The sequence below is a fragment of the Astatotilapia calliptera genome, chromosome 20 (assembly GCF_964374335.1).
Source record: "Astatotilapia calliptera chromosome 20, fAstCal68.1, whole genome shotgun sequence".
NCBI lineage: Eukaryota > Metazoa > Chordata > Actinopteri > Cichliformes > Cichlidae > Astatotilapia > Astatotilapia calliptera.
The window spans coordinates 15,440,712-15,462,943 of record NC_137441.1 but is presented as its reverse complement, the minus strand read 5'-3'; the positions used below and the strand labels follow the sequence as shown (position 1 = coordinate 15,462,943).

Below are 22,232 nucleotides of genomic sequence, written 5' to 3'. Positions count from 1 at the left end.
CATACACTTTAAGTTATAAAATATGTATGATGATGTATGCGGTTCTGCTTCTCAACCGAAAACACTGACTTTCAATCAAAGCAATAAAAATATATTCTGTTGTAGTCAAACTGTCGAGTTTGTACTTAAAACTTTTTGGTTTTTTATTTTAAACTAAATGTCAGCATGCTAATATACACACTTTGCAATTATGCTGATGTTTACAGCAGGAATAGAGATTACAATGCATTTTGCATAGTGAAGATCACAAACCACAAACAATTAAAGCAGATGGAGTCATGGAGTCATGTTTTGTACACAACTTGCTATGTTCCATAGTGCTGGAAAGAATGCAGACCCGCTGATGGCTCTTCCTGAAAAGTCAAAACCTCTTTTAAGTTGTTCTTCCTGAAGGAAACAAAAACTTCTTTTTTCTTATTCTTTTTTGTGGGTTGCAACAGCAGAGTCATCTACCTCCATTTCACCCTATCCTCTTCTGTCACGCCAACCCTCTGCATGTCCTCCTTCATTACATTCATGTATCGTCTCTGTGGTCTTTCACTTTTCCTCCTTCCTGTCAGCTCCATTCTCACATCCTACACTTAAAACAGTCATAACACCTGAAATAAGATTTAAGTCTGCTTTTATTGTACAGTGCAGTGAAGAAGAGAAAGAGAGTGGGGGAAGAAAAGAAAACAAAGGGCCTCGGGTTGGAGTCAAACCCTGACTGCCTTGCAACCCAAAGTCACCTGCTAAGCCTGTGAGCCCAGCCAACTCCCTGGAAAAAGGATATTTTAAGGGTTTTCAAGAAAATGAAATTTATCTGTGGGTAAGGTTGCAATTGAACTTAACTTTTAATTTATTTACATCTAGCTTCATACATTAAATATGAAGCTAGATGCTGAAATCCACACACAAATCGTCTGACAGTTATTATAATCACATTTATAGTTTATAAGCATTTTACCATGTTGGCTTGGCACATTAGAATACCAACATTGTCCAACACATAGTGCAGTTTCCCAATTCATCCTCTGGCAATGATAAAAGCCTGTGTTACACTTAGAGTACTGACAACCCACAAAAGATATTCCAGTTAAATTAAAAAAAAATCAGACTTGCTATGGTATAGTAAAAAAAACATATCAAAGGTCTCAGTAGCATTCTTCTCCTGTCCACAAAATGTAGAAAATTGCATAACAGTCTAACTAATAGGCCAACATTCCTTGGAGCCATGCCACTACACAAAAAGCAGAGGTGTCACAGTGTGCCTTCAAACAAACATCAAACTGTTTTCAGCCTAAACAGAAGGAACAACAACACATAAAGACAATCCTGTTAGTGTATCCAGCACCAGTGCTTATGAAGAGACAACTTGCCAGTTTGCAGTGTTTTCCAAATCTCATGTGACCGCAAAACAATGCATCCAAGTTTTGACAAAAATCACCCACAGATACTGACTTTTAAAGGGGATTAGCTGGGAATTATATGACTGGTACTTTATGAGAGCTTAGGGAATCACACATAAGCTTAGGTATTAAACCTGTATGCTAAATATTTGATGTTTTCTCTACTTCAACCAATATATAACACAAATCGTCATATAAAAAAAAGATGTATGTAAAACGTATGACTATAAAAACTATACAATTTTTACATTTTTATCCAGTAGTAGCTGTGTGTTTGGTGAGTATATACTTTAACAGCGATTTGTTCCCTTTGAAACGGCACAGCCGCACTATTCTCATGTTGCAGAGTGAAGAAGTCATTTATTATAGCATGCAGTGACCCAGAGGAAGGCTTACACTGAAGAATCTAATTTTGGTTAATCAAATGGCTACAATGGAGAAAAGCTACACCTCATTTGCATTGTCTGTTGGCTGATCCACGGTAATGGAGTGAAAGCTGCAGAACATGTGCATGCCAAAAAGCTTCAAGAGAGATAAAGTGCTGGCAGGATGCCAGTGCTTGCTCATAAATGTAATTTACACCCACCTCAAATCAAGGTCAGACATCTATAAAAAAAATATTTCACCGATGTTTCACTTCTAATTTCAGACCCTTTCTAAACTCCCTTCTAATTACTTTACAAGCTGGGTTATATTCAAAATTGTGAGTTCCATGGCAAAGGAAATAGGATTTATGGTGACGAACAGCTTGACCCTGAATCTTGATATGAAACTGACCAAAGGAAATGAAGTAATTGATAAAGGGGGGCAGAAGGGAAGAGATCATTAGACTGATTCAGTGGCAGATTATTTCTTGGACAGATGCTGACAGAATACTGAAATAAACACATTAAACTAGACTCTTGAGACTGCTCATTGAGTAGATTTACCAAAGTAAAGCCATTGACTTCCAAGCATTTGCTGTACCTTGAATCCAGGGCTGTGACCAGGGAATTACTGAGGTCCAGAATTTTGCTTCTTGATGCGTCATATTTCAAATTTAGCACCTGTTGTCCAATAAAAAATGGATAAGGCTATACTTCTAAAGAGACAAGGTCCTAGAGATGCAATATAATCAAAGCCAGAAATTTAGAAAAGTCTGAGGGACTTTATTTTACACAGTTTCCCACTTTAGCTGGAGGAGCTGTTTATGTAGAAACATGGAAGATGAGTGTTTTTTGTATAAAACAAGGAAATAAAGTAAACCTTAAAAAGTTATTTATTCACTTGAGATTTAAGTAGCTCAAGAGCAAAAGTTATTCAATGTCTTTGACCCTACTCATTCCCTCCTGGCATCTAAACCAACCAATTATCATTCCTCATGAGTCATGCGTCAACCTAACCCTCTAAATACAATCAAATTAGAGGCACTGTGGAACAGGACATAATTTAGGAAAATTCCTGTTGAGTCTTTTCAAAGTAAAAGCTATCTCAATCCAGATGGATTATTTACCAGGTAGCTGAGGGAAAATATATATCCACAATGACAATGTTACAGTTCCACTATACCTGAATAGAGCACTCACTCACAGCTTGTCATATACGTTGGCTAATAAAAAAAACTTTGAAAAACTTTTATTTAAGAAATTATAGTCCATTTCAACATAAAAGACCCCCCCCCCCCCCTCCCCCACAAAAATTCAGTCATTGGTGATTGGAACACAAATAAGCTGTTGTTCCAATGTTAGCACGAGTCAAATCTTAAAACACTGGGTACCCTTTTTGCAATGTACAGTCCAATGGATTTCAGCAGAAGTCTATCAGATGTTGCCTTAGGCAACTGTTCTCTACTCGTAGTGTCAATGTTACAGTGAGTGTTGGTTAAAAGAAAGCCAGGAAAAAAGGCTTGCGTTTGTTCAAAGTTGTGACAGGATGCATTAAACTGAAACTATGATGCGTTTGGTTGTCTAGTGAGGAATAATTTCATTGGGAACAATCCTTTCATTCAGTCAGCATTTGTATCCTGCAGCCCAAAGACCAGTCTGTAGTCAGTGCATTAAAGCAAAATTATTAGTGGCCATGAAGATCTGTGTTAGACAAAAACAATGCTTGTCTAGTTTCTTATTGAACTTATCTGACATTAATGTATGCACTGTTTTCATGTTGTGTTAAATGAAGATACTTATTACATATAGGGAGAGAGTTAAATGTCTACAGGTGGATGGTAGGATGAAGGTGGAGGGGGTGTGAGAGAACTGTCAGATGGAGAAATTTGAAACTTTGCAGCCTAAAAACAACACCAAATTTTAAGGCCCGAAGAAACTGCATGTTACCTATGTATGATGCAGTGCAGCTTGGGATGTCTGCCTGAAAAAATCTTCATGCTCACTCCATTTTGAATATCCAAATACAAACTGTTTAACCGCCAAAATACAAGTCAATAAACATCACAAATGTAGTGTAGCGTTGTTTTTGAAACAATCTAAGAAGCCAAAGGAAAATAGATCATGCAGCTCTGACCTCTCTGTTACTGTCGTTAAGAGCTTTCACTACAATGTGAGGAAGTGATATTGCTGAAAAACTGATAGAAAAAAACTAAATGTCACAGCTTGCCTTGGCAGACCGTGTTTAGGGTCGAAGAGGACCCAAATGCAGACACTTAGAATAAAACTATAATTTCACAAAAGGCGAGCAGTTTATTTGTGGCCGGGAAAAGGTACAAAGCAAAAGGCAGAGGTAAACTGAGGCAAACCTAACTAGAACTAAACTGGGAAAACTAAATGCTAAACACAATAGACAAAGAATAAAACCTTGAGCATGATAAGAACCTGGACATGGAAAAACCTGGATAAATGATGGCAAGAACTCGACAGAGGACTTAAATACACAGAAGGGTAATGAGGGAAGTGGAAACACCTGGGGAAACACAGCTGACACAAATGAACACTGCTCGCACTACAGGCTTGCTTGTTGTTCCTAGAGTAAGTAGAATGGGAGGGAGAGCCTTCAGATTTCAGGCCCCTCTTCTGTGGAACCAACTTCCAGTTTGGATTTTAAGATTTTAAGATTAGGCTTAAAACTTCCCTTTTTGCTAAAGCATATAGTTAGGGCTGGATCAGGTGACCCTAAATCCTCCCTTAGTTATGCTGCAATAGGCATAGGCTGTCGGGGGATTCCCATGATGCATTGAGTTTTTCCTTTCCAGTAACCTTTCTCACTCACTATGTGTTAATAGACCTCTCTGCATTGAATCATATCTGTTATTAACCTCTGTCTCTCTTCCACAGCATGTCTTTATCCTGTCTTCCTTCTCTCACCCCAACCAGTCGAAGCAGATGGCCCCGCCCCTCCCTGAGCCTGGTTCTGCCGGAGGTTTCTTCCTGTTAAAAGGGACTTTTTCCTTCCCACTGTCGCCAAAGTGCTTGCTCATAGGGGGTCATATGTTTGTTGGGTTTTTCTCTATATCCACTATTGTAGGATCTACTGTACAATATAAAGCGCCTTGAGGTGACTGTTGTTGTGATTTGGCGCTATATAAATAAAATTGAATTGAACTGTATTGAATTGAACATGACACCACAGAGGAAGCAAAACTAAACACACTGAACATGGAAACAAGACTTTCAAAATAAAGCAGGAAACATGGAGACACATGAACTGGAACATGCAAGCTTGACACAAGAGACAGAGAGAGGGGCAGGAGAGGAGGAGGGACACAGAGGAGAGAGACACAAGAGGAACCTACACAGACAAGGAGATAATACATGATAAACAGAAAAAGACTCAAGTAGACATGGAGGATAACATAAACTAGACTAAACTTCAACTAAGACGAACTAATAATAACCCCTGAACTTAACCTTATCTCATAAGTAATCAAAAATGACAAAATAACTCAAAATGCTGGGTCACAGACCCAGCCCCTTGACACAAATATTCCCCTTTGAAATTGTCACAAGGCAGATGCTACTGTCACTCAAAGAGCACATTTATCCACTCAGATCTGATTATCTGTCTGTCAAGCTCAGTTATTCTCCACTTAATTCTCTGACTCTCTGACTATTCATAAACAGTAAATATATAAATTTGTCTTAACCTTTTAGATGCTGCAAACAGAGGATTCTCAATTCATGCTAGTCACAGAAAGTAGGAAGTAGCGGGAGATTATGAGACTTTGTGGCTCGGTCAAATGTCTCAACAGTTTTATGTAGATAAATAGAGTCTAAACATGTTTGACACTGTATCTGAACTTGTTAAGTCAAACCTAAGGAGTAAAACAATACACTGGTGAAATCATATTGACTATGTGCATGAGAAAATGCTAACTTCCTGGTTTGAGACCGGATGTGGGGTTGTGCATTTCCGGCAGCTTTACTTTGCGGTCAATCGCTACTGCGAAGATATACTCCAAAATCATGTCCAAAACTCGAAAACGGAAAGATTGCGTTAAGTTACAAAGAGCAGAAGGTGGGAACACTCACTGCTGTTGTGTCATAAAAAATCTAATGATCAATTTTGACGTTTAAAGAGTTTAGATCGATCAGTTGTTTACATCACTCAACAGCAGAACTGCATTACTGCAGCAGAAGACACATCGTCCACATTCAGAAGCACATCTCTGTATAGTGACTGGTCTTATGATTTAAACAGGCAAATGTTCAGCATTCAAACTACAGGTGAAGAATAGTCAAACCAGATGTTTCCCCCGTTATGTCGATATCAGCTAGTCAAGTACACACCTACACAGCATGTTAACAAACCGTGAAAAAAGCCACACAAAAAATGAACGATTGCTGGTAACGGTTTCTATACATTAGTATTTATGAAGGGTATGTTGTGACTTACCTTCAAAATTACAGCGGTCCCTCGCTATAACGCGGTTCACCTTTCACCTCGCTGTTTCGCAGATTTTTTAGTGCAAGTTTGCACGTTTTTTTACGTCACATTGTGTCCTGCGACCAGACGATCTCCTCCGTGACGTCTCTCCCGTACAGTACAGAATCGCTGCATCGATCGCTAGCAGTGTGACTCTGAAGTGCAGTACTGTATGTCCACAATGTCCACGAAACGTTTTGTACCGTCAAAAAATAAAATTGGCTACTTGATTTCACCTATCGCTGGTTATTTTTAGGACATAACACCCGCGATAAACGAGGGACAGCTCAGAAATATAACATTTGAATCCCTTTTCTCTTTTGCTCTGAGGCGCGGGGCAAAAATATCGACAAGTCGATGAACATCATTTACAGATATATTGGGTAAATACCCAAGACATCTATAGAAATGTAAATCGCCGCTTGATTCATTCATTTGCTTAACTTGTTTTGGACCTTAAACCAGGCGCGAATAGGACACCGGAAACAAAGCTCCCCACAGGAGTTTCCGCACCGGAAGTAGCATATGCTAATGTGCACATAGTCAATTAGTGTCACTGTTATTTTGTATTGAATTGTAGCCTCATATGAATTTTGATCCATCCATCCATCCATTCGGTTCCGCTTATCCTTTTCAGGGTCGCGGGGGGCGCTGGAGCCTATCCCAGCTGTCATAGGGCGAGAGGCAGGGTACACCCTGGACAGGTCGCCAGTCTGTCGCAGGGCCAACACACAAGGACAGACAACCATTCACACTCACATTCACTCACAAATTCACACTTAGTGGCAATTTGGATTATCCAATTAACCTATCCCCACAAGCTGCATGTCTTTGGACGGTGGGAGGAAGCCAGAGTACCCGGAGAGAACCCACGCAAACACGGGGAGAACATGCAAACTCCACACAGAAAGACCCCGACCTGATGGTGGAATTGAACTCAGGACTTTCTTGCTGTGCGGCAACAGTGCTAACCACCGTGCCACCGTGCTGCCCATGAATTTTGATATGAATTGGTTTTTGTATATATGCGTTGGCGTCCTAAATGGTGCACAGCTCCAAGAGACAATGGATTGATTGGAAACATTGTATACAGTGTATATAAATGGCATCAATGACACACATATTCCTATCAATGCCCCAATGATACTGCACCAGCCAAAAGCAAATAGAGGGGGTGACACTCTATTTTCCTCCAAGCCATTGTCACAAAAGCAAACTCCACAACCTCCTTTACTATCATTTGTGACATGAATGTGCTATATTTCTTGATCCCTAAACTCCCTAAAGTGTTTTTGCTGACCACAGGTTCACAGATTTGTAAGTGCATTGCTTGAATGATGCTATATTTTGTTCAACTCACCCTTCCACAGAAATGCAAAAGAGAAGGTGGCAGTAAAATATGAGTCTCTAATGCCGGGCTCACACTGTGCGATTTTGTCAGTCGCGCGATTCAGCTCCTGCTCAAACTGTACGATTGACTCGCAGGAGTTAGAAGTTCGTAGGTCACGATGCAGGGTCTCACACTATACGACCCGATGCTCGGATGTGACCTGAGTGCTCACACTGTGCGTCCATAAAAGGTCCATGAAGGTTATAACAGAAATTCTGTCGCTCGCTCTCCCTCTCCGTCTTTCACTCACACAGACACACCACCACCATCAACTTTGCTAAATTGCTAATGAAAAACATTGATCAGGCAGCTGTGATTGAGCAGCGATGTCTATCCAACTATTTTCACGGTTGTTGTGGTTGTGATAATTTTGTGAGGCCACATCGAAAAGGCTCAGATGAGCTTTCCAAAGTTCTACAAGTGCCTCCATCGCTTGTGTCCAGATCACACGCTGCACTGCCGTGCTGCGCCGTCTTTTTCGCTGACATTTGTGTTTGCGCGTGCGCAGTGTGACAAACTGCGGTGACACCCTCACCTCAAACAGGTTTGAAATCCTCACGACCAAGCGATTGATGATCGGAAGCTGGTCGTGAGGTGTTAATCGCTTCTCGTTACCCCATGTATACTACATGATGCACGACACACGATGAAGGCCAAAATCGGGCCAATCGCCAAAACGGTCGCACGACTCAAAAATCCCCTCAAAATGGGCCAAAAATCGCACAGTGTGAGCCCGGCATAATATGAGATACTGGAGGTTGTATTCTTGTCTAAAATATACTGTTTATTCAGTGACTTGTATTTTTACAGTATTTTTTTGTTTTTCCACTATATAGAATAACATCATAAGAATATATCAGTCACGAGCTTTGTACAACAAACAATGTTCATTACACAAGACAAACTGTGAAAGAGTATTTTTTTCTTTTACTTTCTCTGTGTCTGCCGCTGTGATGGTTTCTGGATCCTGGGCCATCGTAAGACCTCAGGCACCGGCGGCTTGGTGTATTTTTAGGCAGCCCTTTCTTCATCACACCTTTCTACAGATCTGACAGTTGGCTAGCTTCTCTCTGTGCTACCTTGATCTTGGCCATCATGGGAGTTACTGCTGCTGGGTACTGTTCATCTTATTGCCAAGCTTCTCAAGAATCACTGTTGCCTTGGTGTAAATCAGCTACTTTGGTTGCAGTGATGGATTGGCCTTAAAGCAGCATTCACATCTTCATGTAGTCTTTAAATAAGTAAATTGTGAAATTCTGATACATTGGCAACAGTGACAGATTTCAACAACTAGAAATTACACCCCTGCTGCAGGTGGTTTTAGCACTTCTATGAATTTCTACAATTTATGGGTTCCTGGAGAATTTTGGCGTGATGACATTTATAACTTTTTACTGTGAACACTAATTAATTTTTGCTGCCTCGTGTCAAGAATTAATCATAAAACTTAGCTGACGTATGACTTCTCCAGGCCTCTGTAGCACTTTCATGTCTCTTATCTTTACGGTATGGTGTGAAGGCTTTTTAATAATATTTTTTGTTCTGGATGTTTTAGATTAGGAAGACATGAAGTCCTGAGTACCTTTGGTAAATGCCAAATCATTAGGTACAAATAACTAGGTAATACCTGAAACTGCATAACTTTTGGAGCATTTATGGTCAGCAGGGATATTTTTTATGAGTAATTTTCTACAAAAACCCTGACGTCAGGGTTTTTGTAGAAAGGTTTTGTAGTTTGCTGATAAGCTGTTGATGTCATACACCAAAGGGATCCTGCCTTATACATTATACAGGACTTCTTTGTGATTTTCAGCTTTTATTTTTATAGCATGAAAACGAGTATTTTTAGCATATTGGATACAGGCAGTCATGTTTTTCCTAAACGGTGTAGTCTTTTAAAACCCTATTCATGTGTTTGGAACAGCCAGCGAAAGCTGTTTTTCCTGACCTTGAAATGCATTTTTCCCTTGTAGAAAAATACATGTGTGGATGACTGTTTTGTGCCAGTAGGATGTCCAGTGCACAGACTGGAGGTGAAAACAGGTAGGAGGTTCATTCATATCAGCAGGTACAAAGTGAGTTATTTGTATATTGGTGGAAAATGTCTGCTGCAGTGTGAGTTTTTCAACAGTTGGGTTATTTTCAAATTCTGGTTCTTTATCTGAAACTGGTGAGCATCATATTACTACATTTTTTAAAGAATTCAGAGTGTGTCACCCTCAGACCTGACACAAATGAGGTGGTTATAGGTTGATAGAAGGTGTGGGGTGGTACTGGGGATTTGGATCTGTGTCAGACATGAAAAGGGAATGGCAAGAGGGAGAATAGCACAGAGATGTAATGTAATCTTTCAGAGGAAAAGAATGTGAGAGATGAAGAGGCGACACTGTAAGATATGTGGACTTTTCTACTAACTGCTTGTCTGAATCCTAAATGAATCATCTCGAAGTTTATGGCAATGGAAAGCCTGTGTGCATAACGCATGTGGGAGTTTGCAGTGCACAGAGTTTCTCCACCTGAATCTGGTATTCTTGGTTTTATATATTTAATCTTATAGGTGTTGCTGATGCTTTGTTCTGAATGACTGGAGGGAGGATTATGAAAGACAACAAATGGGTACTTCCCATTTTTGTTGCCATGGATGCATCTTGGGAACAAATTTGTTCCTTTTGCAAATTGATTTTACTTGAGTGATTGGACTTGCTTTTCTTTGAAGATGGCAAAGTAGTAAATATTTAAATATATCCATATGTATGTGTGCGTGTGTGAGAGAGAGTATTTCTGTTTGTGTGTATGGATATGGATTTACAGATAGAAGAGAACTGAAAACCAGACAAAAGACACATACTAAAAGGATGCTACATGCTCCAGCTGTAAAGACATGATAATCAGTTCTAAATCCAACAGTGTGTTGATTTTGTTATACTTGCTGGCTAGGTTGTTGGATATGTCTATTCAGCTTGCCAACTTAAATGTGCTTGCCTAACATTAGTGTAGGCACATTTTAATAATCACATATAGAAAATATATGACACACGCTATATGAAACACAGTAATATAGTTATTGTATTGTAGCTTCTTAAGTGTGGGAGATTACAGCACCATATTTAAAGAGGAACGGAGACAGACATCTGGCAAGTATGAACACAACCTATTAAATTACCAATATAACTCAGTGTGTAAATGTGATGGAATTTAGCACACAGGTGTGTGTGTGTGTGTGTGTGTGTGTGTGTGTGTGTGTGTGTGTGTGTGTGTGTGTGTGTGTTTTTATTTATGCATTTGCTAGTGTACTGGTGTATGTGTGCAAAATCATGTTCATGTTGTCCTTATAGTCTAAGCTGAGAGTGACAGCCTCATACATAATGCATTAAGAACATGAGGATAAGGATAGTTGACATTTGGTTGCTCGTCATTTAGGATATTTCTTCCCTGGGGGGGACTACGCTCTCAGATAATCACACATGGGTATTAATACACACACACACACACACACACACACACACACACACACACACACACACACACGTTGCTGTACATAAGCCAAAGTATACAGTATTTCTCATCCGGGTACTGTAAATGGCAGATGTTCAAGTCAGAGTCAAAGGCTGGATTCAGCTCTGTGTAACCGTATTAAACAATAGCTGATTAAACAGCTTAAAGCACAGTGTGCATGCAGCATGGGCTCATGTGTCTACAATGCTTAGTGAAATGTGAGAGTTACAGTCAAATATGTATAATTCAAGCATTTTTAATTCTTATTCTTTGGTTGCAATTACGACACAGTTACATTTTTTTTTCATTTTTATAATATTTGTCCAGAATGTAAAGTGTAGCCACACTGCATCAGTTATGGTATTTAGACCAGCATGTTACATAAGTTCATGTTGTCTACTGAAGCATATACAGTACATAACACACATAACTCGGTGACACAGACATGTAGGAAGCAGCTGCGCAGCCAGGGCTTACTGCTGCAAGAACACTTTTATTTTTAAACCGTCTGTTTATTTCATCAAGAGGAGATCAAATGTGGGGAATGATATGAGCATGTCACAACAAAACTTAAAGAGCTGTCTGAACATTTTAGATTTATGTTTGTCAGTCATTTACCGGTTTACTGTTTTGTATAGTTAACTAAAACCGTGCGTTGGGTGAACACTTTTGATTATAGAGTTATAAGGTTAAAGTTTGTGCCAGAAAAGATTTTTATTTTCAACCTTTGACTCACCTGAGTTAATCTCCTTGTAATGTGAGTAAATTTAATTTTAAAAAGGCAACACAGCACATGAATATTGTGCCACTTGCGATAATGTCAATATTGCACCATACTAAATACATCAACACTTAAGTTGTGTTCGCGCTGAGGGCAATTTTTAATAGCCAGGGAACTTGTGACTATGGGCGAGAGAACCACAAGAGAAGGGAAGTGGGTTTGGAGCTGAACTCGATTAACAGGTGAATATCAGCTTCAACTCAAGTAGCAATTTTGCTTTTCAAAAAGAAAACTATGCTCAAGAAAGGCTGTAAAAAAAAAAGAAAGACAGAAAGAAAACAAAGGCTGTACGACAAGCCGAGGAATTTCAGAAGAGAACGGTATACATGCGAACGGTGTGACGCAGTGTTTAGAGAAAAAAAATTTAAAGATACCCTCCACTAAAGGTGGTTATAGTGTGAGCATTAGGCTGAGAGTTGAACGCCCTAATTTGACACAGTTGGGTATTTAAGGCATTTACCATTGTCATAATTAGTACCAGTATAGTCTGGTACTATTTGCCCTCAGTGAAAACTTTACCTGTGACATCCTCAAATCCCAATTAATCTCTTAAGCCCCAAGCCTACCTGATCTCCTGCTTTTTGCCCCCGTATCAGGGGGCGTTGGGGCTTAAGAGGTTAAAAATGATACCAATTAAAGAAACATGAAAATTACTTCTGTGCTGTTTAAACTCTGAAATGACTGTGAACACAGAAGCTTTTTTTTTAATGTTGTACACAGACCATTTAATGTGGGCAATTACTGTGGCCACAGTCTCAGCCTGGTAGATAGAATTTAATTCCACATCACATGATCTGTTTTTGTAAAGCTAGCAAGCAAGACTGTTTTTTCAGTCAACTTTATGAACATTGTGTAACCTGGAAATTTTTGTATAATAATTTCAATATAGAATTGAATATACGAACATACCAAAAGCCACTAAGCAGCCACTGAAATTCCTCATGGATTTCTTAAATTCACTGACTACAGCAACCATTAGGTTAACAATTCACAGTATAGGACTGACTGAACATGTGAGTCTTTATACTGCAGGCAGTAGTTGGCTGATGCTATTACTGTAACTCTGCAGAGTTTTGGAAAACTAAACCCAGAACCAATTTGCAGCTACACAGCTGAGTAAAAACATTCTATTTGGACATCTAACTCTGATTAGCTGCTCCTAACAAAACAGCTTAAATGGTTCAATGCTGGAAATTACACAATTCTAGGGGAAGCAAAAAGAAATTGCTAATGTTTTGATGAGAAAGGGAGAGAGCAATTGGCATTATTTCTTTATTCAGGGAACCATTATGATCTGATTTTATGCTGAACGTGAGCCTGTGAAACAGCAGGGCACAGTCAAAGGAGCTGGTTACCTTGCTCAGAAGTTGGATTCCGACTGTTGCCTGCAGCTCTTCATCTACACCTCAGTGTGGAAGGTCCTTCTTGTTCCACTTCACCCTGCATCATCTTAGACTGATTCACTGTTAAAATTGTAGAAAATGCCAGTTTTTTTGTTTTGTATGCAGTTTCAGTGATATGAGATCGCTTACAAACACACTGCAAAGTTTCCCTCTGACTACTTCATAATACAAATGCTTTTAAATATAGCTGTTGTTAAATGTGTTCAGCAAGATTTCTTTTGAAATCCTGACTGTTTAATTAGCATGACTAAAAACATTTTGTATGAGAGACTTCAGCTTGTAGTACTGTAAATTTTGCAGCATGTTTATGATAGCAGCATATTCTCAATCACTCTTTGGCAACAGTGTAAGTTTATTTAGTCAATAATTTAATTTTGACATTTTAATTAAATTTCATTCATTTTTTTTTATTTAATACGTATTTAATCGTAATTTGCAAATTTAATTTTAAAGACTTTAAAATTAATTAATTAGTTAATTAATTAATTTTTTAAAGAATTTAGTTAAAACTCTTTTCTCATCCAGATAATTTCAGGCCTTGCATAAACAACATACTGCAGCCTTTCGCCAACTAAAAATATCTGGTGGCATTTGCATGATGAAACAAATGGATACAGCTGGACTGTTGAGCAGCTAGACTTCTCTATCAGAAAATAATGGGACAACATTCCTCTCCCAAAAGTCCAGCAGCTCAGTACCCAAACATTTACGTACTGTTGTTAAAAGAAAAGGGGAAGCTAAAGATGGGCAAACATAGCTCTATTTTTGAGACATGTTGCTGTCATCAAATCGAAATGTCCCTACTTTTTTTTTTCTTTCTTCAAATGGTGCATTTTCCCAGTTTAAACATTTGACATCTTAGTCACCCTTTCTATTATTGCTCGGTAATAAAGTGGTAAAAGTAGGGTAACAAGGCAAAAATGAAATCTAAATAATTACAGCTCAATTACCAAAGTAATAACCACTGAATATCCAAGTATCGTGGCAGCAACAGTGGTCACATTTGAGTAACATTACACTAAAATGAATATAATTGGATAATAAAGGGCCAAAAACTGGGTGTAATAATGTGGCTGCACTGCTCGGTAATAAAGTGGTGATAGTAGAGTAACAACAATGTCATAATGTGTGATTTCTAAGTTATTACCACTAATTACCTGTGGTAGTTTCTGTGTGATAAGCAGGAACCACAGCTGCAAAATTGCCTTTAAAGTGATGCACACTCACTATTGACTTAATTAAATCTAAAACCGTGGTAAAAAAAATAAAATGTTCTGTGTACTTTTTTTTTTCAGCCATAGAAGCACATCATCTAACGTGTAAATCTCTAACATCCACTGAATCAAGCAGTCTCCTTCTGTGTGTGTTGCTGTATTTTTTCTGAGAACCGATTATCCAGGCACACTGCTGGGGACTCAAGTAAGTGCACCCTGAAGTTAGAGGTCGGCGGTCTCATTTTAGGTGCCTTTTCGCTGTTGCTAGGCAATGGGTGTAGCCTGTCACTCTAGTTGCTAGGCATCATCACAATCAAAGGCAAATTATTTCATGTGATGATGTCACACCTAGTATTGTAGGATATGGTAACTCAGAGAAGTGATTTTTTACTAAGCGTTTTAAAGAACCATTACTACCTCAATGAGTTGTCAATGAGTTGTCACAGGTACTGTCAAATTACAGCCACTCAATGTCAATTGTTTTATTGGCGGGCATTTGACTCTTGCCTTACACAGTGTATATTCAGCTTTCAGAGTGTTAACATCTGATGAGAAGCAAGAAGTGCAATGTGTCTGTCTTCAGCAAACATTAGGTGTAAAATGCATGCAAATTATTACCAATTCAATAACTGATATTCATTGTAGGTTGGAGAATTGAGAGGCTTTTCCTTGTGTTTGTTTTTACTTGAGCCCGCAGCTGCAACAGAGCAGATAGTGAGAAGCAAACATGATTTCCCCATGCAGCAAAAGTAAAAAGTCAAGACATGGTTAATGAATCACTTTGGTAACTCCAAACTGGATTCACTCAATTAATGCTGTTAAACTGCATTCCTACACACAAGTTGCAGATTAGGACACTAAATTGCAAAGAAATGCTTCTTTGGACACACTGAGGAAGTCAAGAAATTCTTAACTTTTATTAGCTCTTTGTGTTTGTCCTTAAAATGCAATTTCATATGGTCCACATACAAAGCATAGAGTAGAGATAGTGCTGCGTACAAGGAAAAGCTAAGGATTTCAAATGAAGTAGTCTATAAATAGACTAAAGAGAGAAAAAAAGGGTCTTTTTGATGTAAATTGGGGTTCTCAGCCATTCTGTGTATTTGTAATGTATTAAACTCTCAATGTGGTAAGAAACAATTGAGAATGAAAGCAAAGAGGGTATTGTGCTCTTCGGTGTCACATTATCCCTTGGGCATGTCCTGTGATTTCTGCTGATTTGTGCTGGGAAGAAGGGGAAATCTTTGACAAAATTGTTATGGTCTTTAGAAGCTCTGAGATCAGACTCCAGCTAAAAAAGCTCTTTGTAGAAAACTATGTGCTTTACACTTGTTCTGATTCTCATAATGCCCTAAGCAGCATTTTCCAACTTTCTGTTTAAGACATTCTTGAATGAAGCTGGGATTTGTGATCTGTTGTTTATATGGTTTTGTATTGGGTTTTATTTATTTTTGTTTTTTAATTTGGAAAAGCAGTGAAGAGCAGTGTTATTGGAGGGCCAGATATGTAAAAGATTTATTTTATTGACCCTGTTATTTGGTTTTAAGCCTGTAAAATTTCATATAAAGGATAAAGATTATAAAAAGACTGTTTGAATTTTTTTAACAAGCGATAAATAATTTTGACCTTTATTACTTTGACTGTAAGATAATAAATATTATTGCTGCATTAGACCAAACAGAGTAATAAAAAAAACAAGTTGCCGTTCTATCACCCAAGACTTGGACTGATTGTAATAACACAAAAACACTGCACAGTAGACTGTCCGTATACACTGTAACTGACTAAATGCAATTATAATTCAATTATACTAATGTAGCTAATTATGGTAGAAGCATATTAAGATGTACTAATACATCAACTACTAACAGTAGATTATCATTTAATTTCCTGTCAGATTCTCAAACATTCATTCTGCATCTTCATTAAATGTGCAAAAAGATGAAATTCAAATGACAGACATCAAGTTAGCAAAAGTAAATGAAACATGATTTAGTTGGCCCACAGCCACACGCTTGGTCTTACTAGTTAATGCAGTGGTTCCCAAATTAATTTTTGCTGGGCCCCCCTTTGTTTTAAAGAAAAATGTTTGCGCCCCCCCCCCCGCACGCGCGCACACACAAACGCACGCTAACACTAACGCACGCTAACACTAACGTACGCTAACACTAACGTACGCTAACACATCCTCCAACCACACAAACCCATATTTTGCTCAATTGCGGTTTATTTCACACCTCAAATATTTAGTAAACAATTAAGCAAATACAAGTAATCTGCAGGTAGTAAGAAAATAAACTACTAACTCTTTTACGCTACGTCCGCACCTACACGGGTACTTTTGAAAACGCAACTGTTTCGTCCACACGTAAACGGCGTTTGGAATCACCGAAAACTGAGATTTTTTAAAACTCATTTTTTGCGTTTACGTGTGGACGAGGAATACAGAGTTCGTCATGCAACGTTAAAGGTATGCGCCTTTTTTCACGTCAGCTGTGCGCCACGTTATTGTTTACATGAGATGAATTGCAGAATGGCAGATAGTCAGATTAACAGTATTTTGTCTCTATCTGCAGGTTTTACACGCTTACATATAAACACGCAGTTACTGTCCCTCTATTTACAAAGGCAGAAGCATCATGGTGTAATAATTTTACGTGTAGTTGGTTTTTTTTCTGTGTAATAATATTCAACATTGCTATCAGTACATTTATCAAAAAAAATGTCTCTCTGTGCAAAATGAGTCTAAAAACATAAACAGCTGTGGGATCCTGTTTGGAGAGCCAGGCGCGTGCTCCCGACGCAGGGAAAACCAATTCTGCAGGGGAGACCTGGCACTTGTGCAGGTGAAACCAAAGGGCAGATATGCTTCACCATATTTTCAAGTCTTTGGCTTAGAATGAAGTTGGTTTGGAAACATATTCTGCGATGCTTCATCTCCTGCTTTGCGTTTGTGTGGGGCGCTCCATGCTAGCAGTGTCCAAGTGTTGTTTTTGGGGTTTTTTTCCCTTTTCATGCCGCCCCCACCCCGCAATGGCTCTGCCTAGGGGGCGGGCCACACACTTTGGGAAGGTCTGAGTTAATGGATCAATGAGCCTTTCCGCCAGTTTGTGTGTGAACATAATAACCACATGTGTGGCTTTCCACTGGAAATATGATGAATCTTCATTCATAATGCACTCCTATACACCGTCAGTGACCTCTTCCACTTACATCTCACCATAAAAACAAGGGTAATAAGGCTTTTTTTGAGTGTGTGCGTGTTCATGTGTGTGTGCATGCCCTCTTTATTCATAATCAATGACGTAACCTTGACTATCGTTCTAGCATGCTAGCACTTTCCCCAACTAAATAGATTACATTAATTTGTTCTGGCAACTCTTCAACCCATTTTAAAGGAAAGATGTAAAATAACAGGAGCAAATAGAGTAAAAAGTAGTAGTCCGGAAACATCAGGACACCAACATGATGTAATCACCTTGAAGAAAGAGCAGATGTGGTGAGTGGTCAATATAAAATATCACCTTCCTAATACAAAGGTACTTGGGAGTTCTCCTTCATCTGCTCCATAAACCTGATTTATTGTGGACTCAGCCTTTCACACCCACTGGTACGTCACTGCAACCCGCCTTCCCTCCCACATTGATGTGGAAACTGATGCTTGAAATGACACCTCCATAAAGTCACAGAGTGCGACTAGCTGGGTTATATCATGGGTTATAAATAAATAAAGTCAGAGTCAGATGACACATACATACACGCATTCATCCACACACGCTAAACATGTGCCACAAATAGGTGTATACTTTCATAATAAGTAGGGCATCAACCAGCGATTATTATGAGGATCTTAAATGTCAGAAATGAAAGACAAAAAGATTCACCATTCACTGAAGTCAAAGGGATGTCTTCATAACTTCATGTTAGACCTGCAACTAATAGCTCAATTTTTAAGATTAAAGAATCATTTGGTCTTTAAAATGTCTGAAACAAAAACAAGGTCACAAAGATCTTTGAGGATTCATAAATAATTTCTGATAAGGCTGAAATTCTTGCCAGTCTGAACAAGACTTTCATTTTCTCTGATTCTCTTAACATTACTTATCAGATTCCCTCTAATGTTTGCTCTAATGATAATATTCTCAGAAGTTATTCCTTTAATTTTCTTCCAGAGACAGTCCCACAGGTGCATAAAGCCCTCAAACATTTGGAAGCCCACAAGCCAGGAAGTCGGCAGGTCCTTTTAACCTCAAACTTTTACTTTTTAAAGCTAGCAGTGGATTTTATTATTCTGCTTTTGCCATATCTTTTTAACCCTCTCAAGGCAGGCGTTGCCGATTTGCAACAGTTAAAAACTAACAACCTGATTACCCCACATACATATTTTATTTGAGTTTTTTTTACTCAGAAGTACCACTGCAGGACTTGGTTGTGCATTAGCAACAAAAAGTTTACTTTGAGCCTGAGAGGGTTAATCTCTCTGTGGCAACTTATACAATTTATCCAGATAAAAAAACAGCATGCAACATTGAGCTTTTTATTGACATCTATAAAGCTTTTGACTCTGTGGATCAGTTTTAAACTGAAGACTTGAAGACCCATGTAGGAAGGCTTTGAATAATATCCTGTTGGGCAGATTTCAATGCAATCGCCCAGAGTACCACTTCTAGCTTCCTGGGCTCATCTGAAGATGTGCCCCAGAAATTGGTCCTCATCTCGGACTGATCTTTCTATTCATATTGATTAAAATATTTGAAATTCAAACGTCAGCTTTTTCACATAGAAGTCTACTTTGCAACTGCCTCTAGTCAGGTTGTTTAAGTCCCACTACAAATCAATACTCCACAGAATTCCCAGTTTGATTTAAAACCCTGCATTGTTCTCAAATGCTAAACCTTCCACTGAAATTCACTGAAACTTTAATTTATCAGTACTTTTTATGTATCTCAGATATTTATCATGTTCATTTTTAAAATCACTACTGTGGCTACGTAGTGTTTTGTTTGCCTCTGCTGATATCTTATCAGTGGAGGCGTTTGTGGTCCTTGAATTCTTAACATTAATCTTTTCCCATGTCTGATCCTCATCATTACATATACAATTACCAGCTACTGACAGGTGAGATTAATTAATACTGTTTCAAAGGTGTCAGTTATGTGAAGGGGGTGGAAGCTGGGGTATATATCCTATTAGACACAGTCATTCCTTGGAGAGCTAAATGTGGGTAAGTGATAGGACCTAAGAGATTTTTGAAAAGAGACAAACTGTGATGGGTAGAAAGGGTCAGATGGCCATGTTCTGCAGAGGTTAGTGGAAGGAAGGAAAACCAATGCATAGGTGACAGGGATGTGGGCATAGTGATGTGCATTGGAAGTAAAGGCTGGCTCTGATCTCTAATGTTGTCACACTGCAAGAGCTGCTGAGGAATGGTTAGAGGACACACCAAAGACTTCTAGGCATTGACTTGTTTTCAGTTTGATGTATCTTCTGTGCTGTAAGAACAACCTTACAATGTGACTGCTGCTAAAGTCTTAGTGCCTAATGCTACAAGTTGCCTTTAGAGTCTTTGTTTGTTTTACAAGTCAAATATTATGCAGCTGGTTTGTATATAGCCTCCGTAAGTAATTAAATAGCTTTGCTTTGCCTGTCAGGCTTTTCTAGTCTAGCGATGCTGTGATCATCAAATTAACAGATGCACAAGCGGTTAGATTTCTCCCTGTGATACTTTTGTTTTTATCTTTAGCACTAAACACCTTTGATAAAGATTTTATCGAGCTGTGATTAAATTAGAGAACCAAAAAGCTTGAAGGCAATCACATTTGATTTAGCTATTTGGGCAAGCTTTTGCGTCATACAACAGTTCAAGAAGGCATCATTGTAACTGAGCAGAATTGATTAGATAAAATCAAATCGAGTATTGTTTGGTTAGCTCATAAGATAACCAACATAAAGGATTTGTTCTTAGCCCATTAACACGAGAAAGTCTTTATTCACATTTGACCTTTCCGTGTCAAACTCTGATGGTAAACTCACCATAAAACACCAAAGCAAATAGAGTTAGACACACTGGAGTCTCAACATGAGGCACGCAGAGACAGAGAGAGATTCTGATAGATACAGCTGGCATTACTGAGGGAGCAACGTATCTTTGGTCAAGCTCCTCAGGAGAGACACTGATGATCCCTATTTATGTTTTATGAGAGTCTTCACTACAAGTACATTCACTGACACAATTTACAGACACATCAACCGGGAAATCCGAGTCGCATGTATGGCAGGGGTACATTTTGCTCCATGTTATTCAAGGTTAATCAAAGTTTAATAGAATCTTCATCTTATAAAATACACTCGGTGTACAGAGTAAATGACTCAAAGGTGTTTTAGCCATAGCTACTGTGATTCACATGACATATTTAAAGTGACTTTAATTCAATAGATGATGAAGCAAGAAAACCAAATAACTCAACAGCTTAATCTTTTAAACCTACACTTACACGCTCACCCAGTCACCTTTTATTGCTTTAACTCCTTAAGGAAAAGAGTTACTCTTGGATGTAAGAACATATAGTAGGATTGTGTCTTCGTTAATTCGGTAATGTAAGAGCTTTGGGATTTCAGCACTTGATATAAGCAAGTCTATAAAAATGTGTGTACATGTTAAGCAGGTCAGACAATAAACAGTGAAACTTGAGCTTGGAACAAGCTTGGGACAAGCTCAAGATGTACTTGGCTACATGTAGTTTCTTTATTTAAAAAAAATATTATTCTAAATTTACAAAGCTTGTACAGCAATACTTTATAATCAGAAATTCAGTATTTGAGCAAAGAAACAGAAAACTTGTACGAGTCTGGTTACAACACCAAACACATCCAGTCAGTAAAATAAATGATCTCCTTACCTTAATGAGAGGGTATGCCAGGGTTGGCTGGGGATCATGGGTGTTGAGTCAGGTCCAGTGCAAAGCTGGTTAAATCTTCTCACACGTGTGGTAGTGCTATGAAAACCAGTAGAGTTGAACATGCATAGCCACTGGTAAACTCTGGTGTATACTACGCGCTCAAGCGCTCCCTCACCGAGTGAGCACACAAGTCGTCAGCAGCAGCAGCCCGACAGCTGTGCTCGGGGAGATCCAAGAGTCGTCAGATAGAAACAGACATGCTGCCTTGTGCTGCCGGTCTCTGCTCTCCAGCACTCTCCTCTGTCTCTCTGTCTGCAGCTCCCACTCTCTCACCAGTCTGTGTTGCTCTGCTCTGTCTCTCTCTCCCCCCTTAAATCTCGCTCTTGTACACACATGCATTTTCCACACTGCATCTGCTGCCTCGCTTTCTCTCACAAACACACACACGCGTACATCTCTCTCAATTTTTATGTTCCAGCATTTTTCTTAACACACCACGTTCTCCTTGTAGTTACCCCAAATACTCTTTAATGGTTTTAATGTCTCTATATTTTCCAATTCATTCTAGTTACTTTTCCCTCTTTACAATCTCTCCTCCCAGTATTTTTTTCTGTTATCACATTTTCACTTTTAGCCCTAACCCTTGATGTACATTGGATTTTAGAGATTTAACATACTATACAGGAGAAAGACAGAGGCACTGAAGAGAGAAAGATGAAAACAGAAAGCTAACCGTGAGAATGCAAAGGCACAATGACACACGCGCACAAAATGAATATCTTGATGTGGGGAGTTCTCGGGAGTGGAC

The 22,232-nt window shown here is 38.8% G+C and overlaps 1 protein-coding gene across 1 annotated transcript in view; it reads right to left on the bottom strand.

The window, feature by feature from the left end:
• Window positions 1–21,713, bottom strand: part of opn7b (opsin 7, group member b) — a 98,246-nt gene extending 76,533 nt beyond the window's left edge. Inside the window, exon 1 of the mRNA XM_026155346.2 lies at window positions 21,425–21,713. The gene's annotated coding sequence lies outside the window, so the exon portion shown is untranslated. The remainder of the gene's footprint in view (window positions 1–21,424) is intronic.
• Between the last annotated feature and the right edge of the window lie 519 nt (window positions 21,714–22,232).